Below are 6,884 nucleotides of genomic sequence, written 5' to 3'. Positions count from 1 at the left end.
CCGGAGGAAGTGGGCGGGACGGAGCTGAATGGAGAGAGGCTCCCCGGAGCTGCCGAAGGAGAGGGGCTGGGCCGGGGTATGCGCTGCAGGCTACGCGGCGCGGGCGGGGGGCGGGGGCTTCCGGCCCGGCGGCGGAGGGGCGGGTGCAGGCGCGGCCCTGAGGAGCGGGCGAGTCGCTTGCTGGTGGAGGCTCTTTGAAGTCTCCTGACCCAGTGGGCCTGGGTTCCAGGACCGCGCTGAGCTGCCCGCAGTGGCCACAGATGGGCCCTCAAAAAAGCTCCTTCCGAACCCAGGAAATTGGCGAAGGCCTGGGTTTCTTCTCTCTGGCCGTCTTCCCTGGGCGGGGTCCAGCTAGGAACTTGGGTCTCTGTCCAGAGGATCGTGTAACGGGAACACCTGGGCCTGGGAGGCTGGACTCTGGGTCCTTTGAGGGGGGTAGTGTTTGCCTGATGGCTCTTAGGAGTCCTCCAACGCAATGCTTTCCTGTGCTTGGGCATTGCCAAACCCTTCTCTGGCACCCAGATCTGAGGGCCCCACTCCCATCGAGCAGGGACCCTCAGCCTTGCCACTGTCCTGGCGATGGTTTGGGTTCCACCTTGCGTCCTTGCTTGGGAGAAACAGAGACCCAGCGAGATTTGATCCCAGCCTTCAACACTGCCTCCCTCGCCCTCCCGCTCCGTGTCCCTTGCCAGGGCTCAGGGAATTAACAGCGGGAGGCATCAGTGGTGACCTCCTGTGGCTCTAGCCACAGCTGTGCTAGTTGACCAAGCTCCCTTTCCACTGCCTTCTGCTGGTCTCCCAGGCCACTTCCAGCCATGCAGAGCAGAGAGGGGCATCTTAGGACCCCTGAGCCAGGGGAGGAAGGGGTGGGGGCACACTCCCCCTGCCCCAGCCTGGGCCTGAGTTCCTTTATCTAAGGATGGAGAAGTCCAAGCCTGATCTGAGAAAGTTGGGAGGAGGCAACCCCTTCAACCTAAGTCTACAGAGCCGTGCCATGTCCCATGCCTGAGGATTCCGAAGAACCTGTGTCTGGAAACTCAGATTCTACCTGCAGGAGACCACAGACCCTGGGAAATTCATGTTGTTACCCCAAAGCCGCCCACGTTTTTTTGGAGAGAGGTGGGGGGTAAGATCAGGTCAGCTTGGAGATCCAGCCAGCTTCGTCATGTCTGGGAATACGCCACCCATAACTACTGAAGCCTCAGTTTCCCCATCCTGGTCCTCTGGCTGTTGCCTCCATGCCACATGCATTTGTTTAATACAAATTTCACTTGCAGCTCTGCACCGCTAATGGCTGGGAGATACAGCAGGGCTCAGAGTCCCTGTCCTCCCCTGGGAGAGAAAGGCACGGAAACAGGGGAGGGTACTGAAACCAGGACAGAGGGGCAGGACAGGCATCTAGGCAGAAGACAGTGTGATACGTGGAACAGTATAGGGGGAGAGAGACACACAGAGAGAGGCGGAGAGAGCTCAAGGCAGGGGGCCACGTGCTGACCTCAGACAATGAAAAGTCATTGAAGATTGTTGGCTATGAAAGTAATGGAGTCTGTTTTGCATGTGCGTCATTTAATCAATCAGCAGATTTATTGAGTGCCTCTTAAGCGCGAGTGCTTTCCAATATGTCGTCTTGGGATTGTCTATTCACTCAAAAGAACTTAGGGAGCCTCTGGTGTCTGCTTACTCTACTCAGCTCCTCCCATGCAGCTCACTTAATCCTCACAGAAGTAGGTACTCATGCAGGAAACCGATACCACCGTTAGCCTCATCTTACGGATCAACGATCCGAGGCTTGAAGGAGTTAAATGACCTGGCTGAGGCCACTTGGCTGGATTACCCCCCAGCCCGACTCCAGAGTCCACGCCCCTTACTTACATGGAGAGCGGATGGATCGGGAAGAGGGTGGACAGTCCTGAGAAGGGCTTTGGTGAGGAGTCCCCGGGGAGTGCAGGCTCAGCTGGTTGGGGGTGGCGGAAGGCAGTGGGAGTTTAGGAAGAGGGAACATTTCTCAAAAATGAGAACTTGTAGAACATCCTGACTCATTAGGGGAACCACGAGCAGTTTTGAGTGATCACATGCGTAGGACACAGGGGGGGGGGGGGAGGTGGTTTTTTTTTTTTTTTTTTTTTTTTTTTAATTTGTTTGAAAGGCAGAGTTACAGACAGGCAGAGAGAGAGGTCTTCCATCCGCTGGTTCACTCCCCAACTGGCTGCAGCGGCCGGAGCTGTGCCGATCAGAAGCCAGGAACCAGGAATCTCCTACAGGTCTCCCACACAGGTGCAGGGGCCCAAGGACTTGGGTCATCCTCCACTCCTTTCCCAGGCCATAGCAGAGAGCTAGATCGGAAGTGGAGCAGCCAGGACTTGAACTGGTACCCATATGAGATGAGGGCACCACAGGCAGAGGCTTTACCAGCTACATCACAGTGCAGGCACTGAGTGTGACAAGTTCCATAGAGGAAATAAACAAGGAGGCAGAGTAGGAGATGGAAATCTGATTAATATTTGGAGACCACTGCTGTAATCCAGCATGTAGGGTGGGGATGGAGAGAAGCGAATAGATTCAAAACTCATTTCTGGGGGCCGGTGCTGTGGCATAGCAGGTAAAGCTGCTGCCTGCAGCATACCAAATGGGCGCTGGTTCAAGTCCCAGCTGCTCCACTTCCGATCCAGCTCTCTGCTATGGCCTAGGAAAGCAGTAGAAGAGGCCCAAGTCCTTGGGCCCCTGCACCCACGTGGGAGACCTGAAAGAAGCTCCTGGCTCCTGGCTTTGGATCAGCACAGCTCCAGCTGTTGCAGCTATTTAAGGAGTGAAACAGAGGATGGTTCTCTCTCTCTCTCTCTGTCTCCCACTCTTCCTATGACTATTTCAAATAAATAAAATACATCTTAAATTAAAAAAATATTCTAAGGGCCAGCGCTGTGGCACAGTGGGTTAAAGCCCCAGCCTGCAGCACCAGCATCCCATATGGGCAACAGTTTCAAGTCCCAGCTGCTCCAGTTCCAATCCAGCTCCCTGCTAATGTGCCTGGGAAAGCAGCGGAAGGTGGCCCCTGCACCCACATGGGAGACCCAGAAGATGCTCCCAGCTCCTGGCTTCAGATTGGCTGCACTCCAGCCATTTGGGGGTTGAACCAGCAGATGGAAGACCTCTCCTCTCTGTCTCTACCTCTCTCTGTAACTCTTTCAAGTAAATAAAATTACTATTTTTAAAATAAAAAAAAAGATTCTATTGATTGATTTGAAAGGCAGAGTGACAGAGAGAGAGAGAGAGAGAGAGAGAGAGAGAGAGAGATGTCTTCCATCTGATGGTTCACTCCCCAAATGCCTACAACAGCTGGGGCTGGGGCTGGGGCTGGGGCTGGCCAGGCCAAAGCCAGGTGCATGGAACTCCATCTGGGTCTCCCGCATGGGTGGCAGGAATCCAAGTACTCAGGCATCACCCCTTGCCCTTCCAGAGTGTGCATTAGCAGGAAGCTGGGTTGGAAGCAGTATCACTGGGACTTGGGACCTGACCCAGCACTCCCATATGAGATGCAGGCATTGCAACAGTGGCTTAACCCAGTTGCACCACAATGTCTGCCCAAAAAGCTCTGTTTTGGAGAAAGTGAGCTTGACATGTCTGTCGGCATCCACCTGGAGCTATCATCCAGAGTTCTAGGAAGAAGGGTAGGCTGGAGGTCCATTGAGAATCAGCATGTACATGATAATGAAGTCATAGAATTGGAAGGGATAGAAAAGAAGAAATAATCAATGAGAGGTCTGATTGAGGTGTCAGCAAAGGAGACCGACAGGGACGAGCCCATAAGCAGGAAGAAAACAAAGAGTGCAATGTGGAAGAGGAGGCTTCTTGGAGCCGGGGGTCCCAGCTGCCCCAGAAGCACACACCATAAAAGGAGGATGTGCAGCCCGGGATGAAGCAGTGCAAGGTGAAATCCTGCTCTGGAAGCCAGAGGACTGGAAAACAAACACTCAGTGTTGTTCAGCTCCTGGAAGCAACTGTCCTTGTATGCGTAACACTTGGAGGGAAAGGATCCTGAACGGAGAGGAAGGGCTCTTTGAGTATCACATGAGTAATACCAAAACACATTTTCTAAACCACTCCATACTAATGTCATTGCTCATGAGTCAGGGGATGGCCTGAGACCTCCCAGCGAGACAGAGCAGGTATCACAGGGTACTGCATAATAAGGAAAAGCGTTCCTCCGGAGAGCCTGCCTCCAAAGCCAGGGAGCAGTGCTGCGCCTCTCTCCGAAATGACCTCCAGGCGGCAGCAGTGAGCAGAGCACCGGGCGGAGCCTAGAACTGCCCCAGGCAGAAAGGGAGGAAGTCCGGCCGAAGACGCGAGGACTCCCTCTGGCTCCGCCTCTCTCTCCCCACCCGCCCGCCAGTGACAGCTGCGCCGGTGGGAGGAGAGCTGGGACCGTTAGCTACGGCGCTGCGGTGTCTACTTAAGCCTCCGGCTCCCTTCCCTAAGGCTCACCGTTGTTGCTCCTGCCGGGTGAGCGGCAAAGCACTTTCTTACAAGGTCTGGCAATCCTATATAAAACCAGAGGCGGGGGCTTGGCCTAGAGACAAACACTAGCTCCACGTGGGAGGGTCTGGGTTCGATACTTGCCTCTGGCTTCCGACTCTGCACCCTGGGAATCAGCAGGTGATGGCTCCGGTACTTGACTCCCTGTCACCCAAGTTGGAAACCTGGATTGGGTTTTTGTTTCCTGGCTTCAGCTCTGTGTCTCAAATTTATTCAAAAGAACTCTACTTGGTGTTTTACATGTTAAATATTGGAAGTGAAATGCACAGACGTATTCAACGTTGGAATGTGTCACAAAAAAGATGGGTTGATGGGTGGAACCAGGGTCGATGTATACAGATGTGCTAAGTATAGCAGAATATTAATTGTAGAATGGTGGTGGGTGTACAGGTGCTCACTGTAAAAATCTTTCAGTCTTTTTGTCTATGCCTGAATATTTTCATAATACAATGTTGGGGTTGCCAGGGTCTAAGAGGAAAGAATAGTAAATTACTGTTTAATGGGTACAGAGTTTCTGTGTGTGGTAATGAAAATGTTTTGAAAACAGATCGTGGTGATGGTTGTATATTTTGAATGTACTCAATGCCATAAATTATACTTTTTTTTAAAAAGATCTATTTATTTGAAAGGTAGAGTTACAGAGAGGCAGAGGCAGAGAGAGGTCTTCCAGCCACTAGTTCACTCCCCAAATGGCTGCAATGCCGGAGCTGGGCCAATCCGAAGCCAGAAGCCAGGAGCTTCTTCTGGTCCGCCCATGGGAGTGCAGGGTCCCAAAGACTTGGGCCATCTTCTACTGCTTTCCCAGCCCATAGCAGAGAGCTGAATGAGAAGTGGAACAGCTCGGACTTGAACCAGCGCCTATATGGGATGCTGGCACTGCAGGTAGTGGCTTTACCTGCTACACCACTGCACTGGCCCCATAAATTATACTCTTAAAAATAGTTAGCCTAGGGGAGGGGAGTGTGGCATAGTGGGTTAAGCCATCACCTGCAGCACTGGCATCCCATATGAACGCTGGTACTAGTATGGGCACTAGTACTGTTATTCACCTCCCCATAATTAATGTAATCATATCTGCAAAGTCCTTTTTGCCAATGTAAGGAAGGTAACAGTCAAAGCTAGGGAGAGGTCATTAGTCTAGCTACTACAATGAGTTCGGCATTTTTCCTTAAGGTACTTATTTACTCATACCTAACAGCTGGCACTCAATATATCAAGGCAACACTGAAAATTCTCCCTCATAGTTTTATCAAGATGTAATTCAAATACTGCACAATTTAATCAAAGCATGTAATTCAATGGTTTTATTTTCAAAATTTTTACTTAGTTGCATTTTATTTGAAAGGCAGAGAAAGATCTTCCATTTGCTGGTTCACTCCCCAAATGTCTATGAATGACAGCCAGGCCCAATCTGGGGCTCCCATGTGGGTGGCAGGGGACCCAAGTACCCCCGCCATCATCCACCTCATCCCGGGGGCGCACATTAGCAGGAAGCTGGATCAGAAACAGAGTAGCCTGGAGTCCAGGCCAAGCACTCCAATATGGGATACGGGGTCCCAGGAGGGGACTTCACTATTGCAACAGACACGGGCCCCAAGTGGTCTTTGGGATAGTCACAGAGTTGTGCAACTATAACCACAGTTTTAGAACAGTTTCATCTCTCTCCTGATTTTATACATGAGGAAACAAGCTTGAGGCACAAGGAAACTTGCTTAGGATGACAGCTGCTCGAGTTCGCCATGGGAATGACTGGCAGGTGCTGCCCATGCAGCCCAGGTTCACCAGGCCACGCCAGTCAGCCGGGAGCAGCCTGCTGTCCTGTTAAGCAGTTGTAGTTGGGAAGCAGGTGCCTTGGGTTCTAGGTGTGGTTTGGCTGCCTTCAAGCTACGTGACCCTTGATAAAACCTCCTCTGAAAGATGATGGCAATTTAATCCATGGCAAATAAGGCAGCTGGACTCACAAGGTGCCTCCCAGCTACTAATTCATCTCTCAATGAGGGAAAGAAACATAATTAAAAAGAAATTCTTGGCCGGCGCTGCGGCTCACTAAGCTAATCCTCCGCCTTGCGGCGCCGGCACACGGGGTTCTAGTCCCGGTCGGGGCGCCGGATTCTGTCCCGGTTGCCCCTCTCCCAGGCCAGCTCTCTGCTGTGGCCAGGTAGTGCAGTGGAGGATGGCCCAAGTCCTTGGGCTCTGCACCCCATGGGAGACCAGGAGAAGCACCTGGCTCCTGCCATAGGATCAGCGCGGTGTGCCGGCCGCAACTCACCGACCGTGGCGACCATTTGGAGGGTGAACCAATGGCAAAGGAAGATCTTTCTCTCTGTCTCTCTTTCTCACTGTCCACTCTGCCT

Source organism: Oryctolagus cuniculus, chromosome 12, assembly GCF_051225735.1.
Source record: "Oryctolagus cuniculus isolate XC-2025 breed Fujian yellow rabbit chromosome 12, ASM5122573v1, whole genome shotgun sequence".
NCBI lineage: Eukaryota > Metazoa > Chordata > Mammalia > Lagomorpha > Leporidae > Oryctolagus > Oryctolagus cuniculus.
This window is presented reverse-complemented; position numbering follows the sequence as displayed.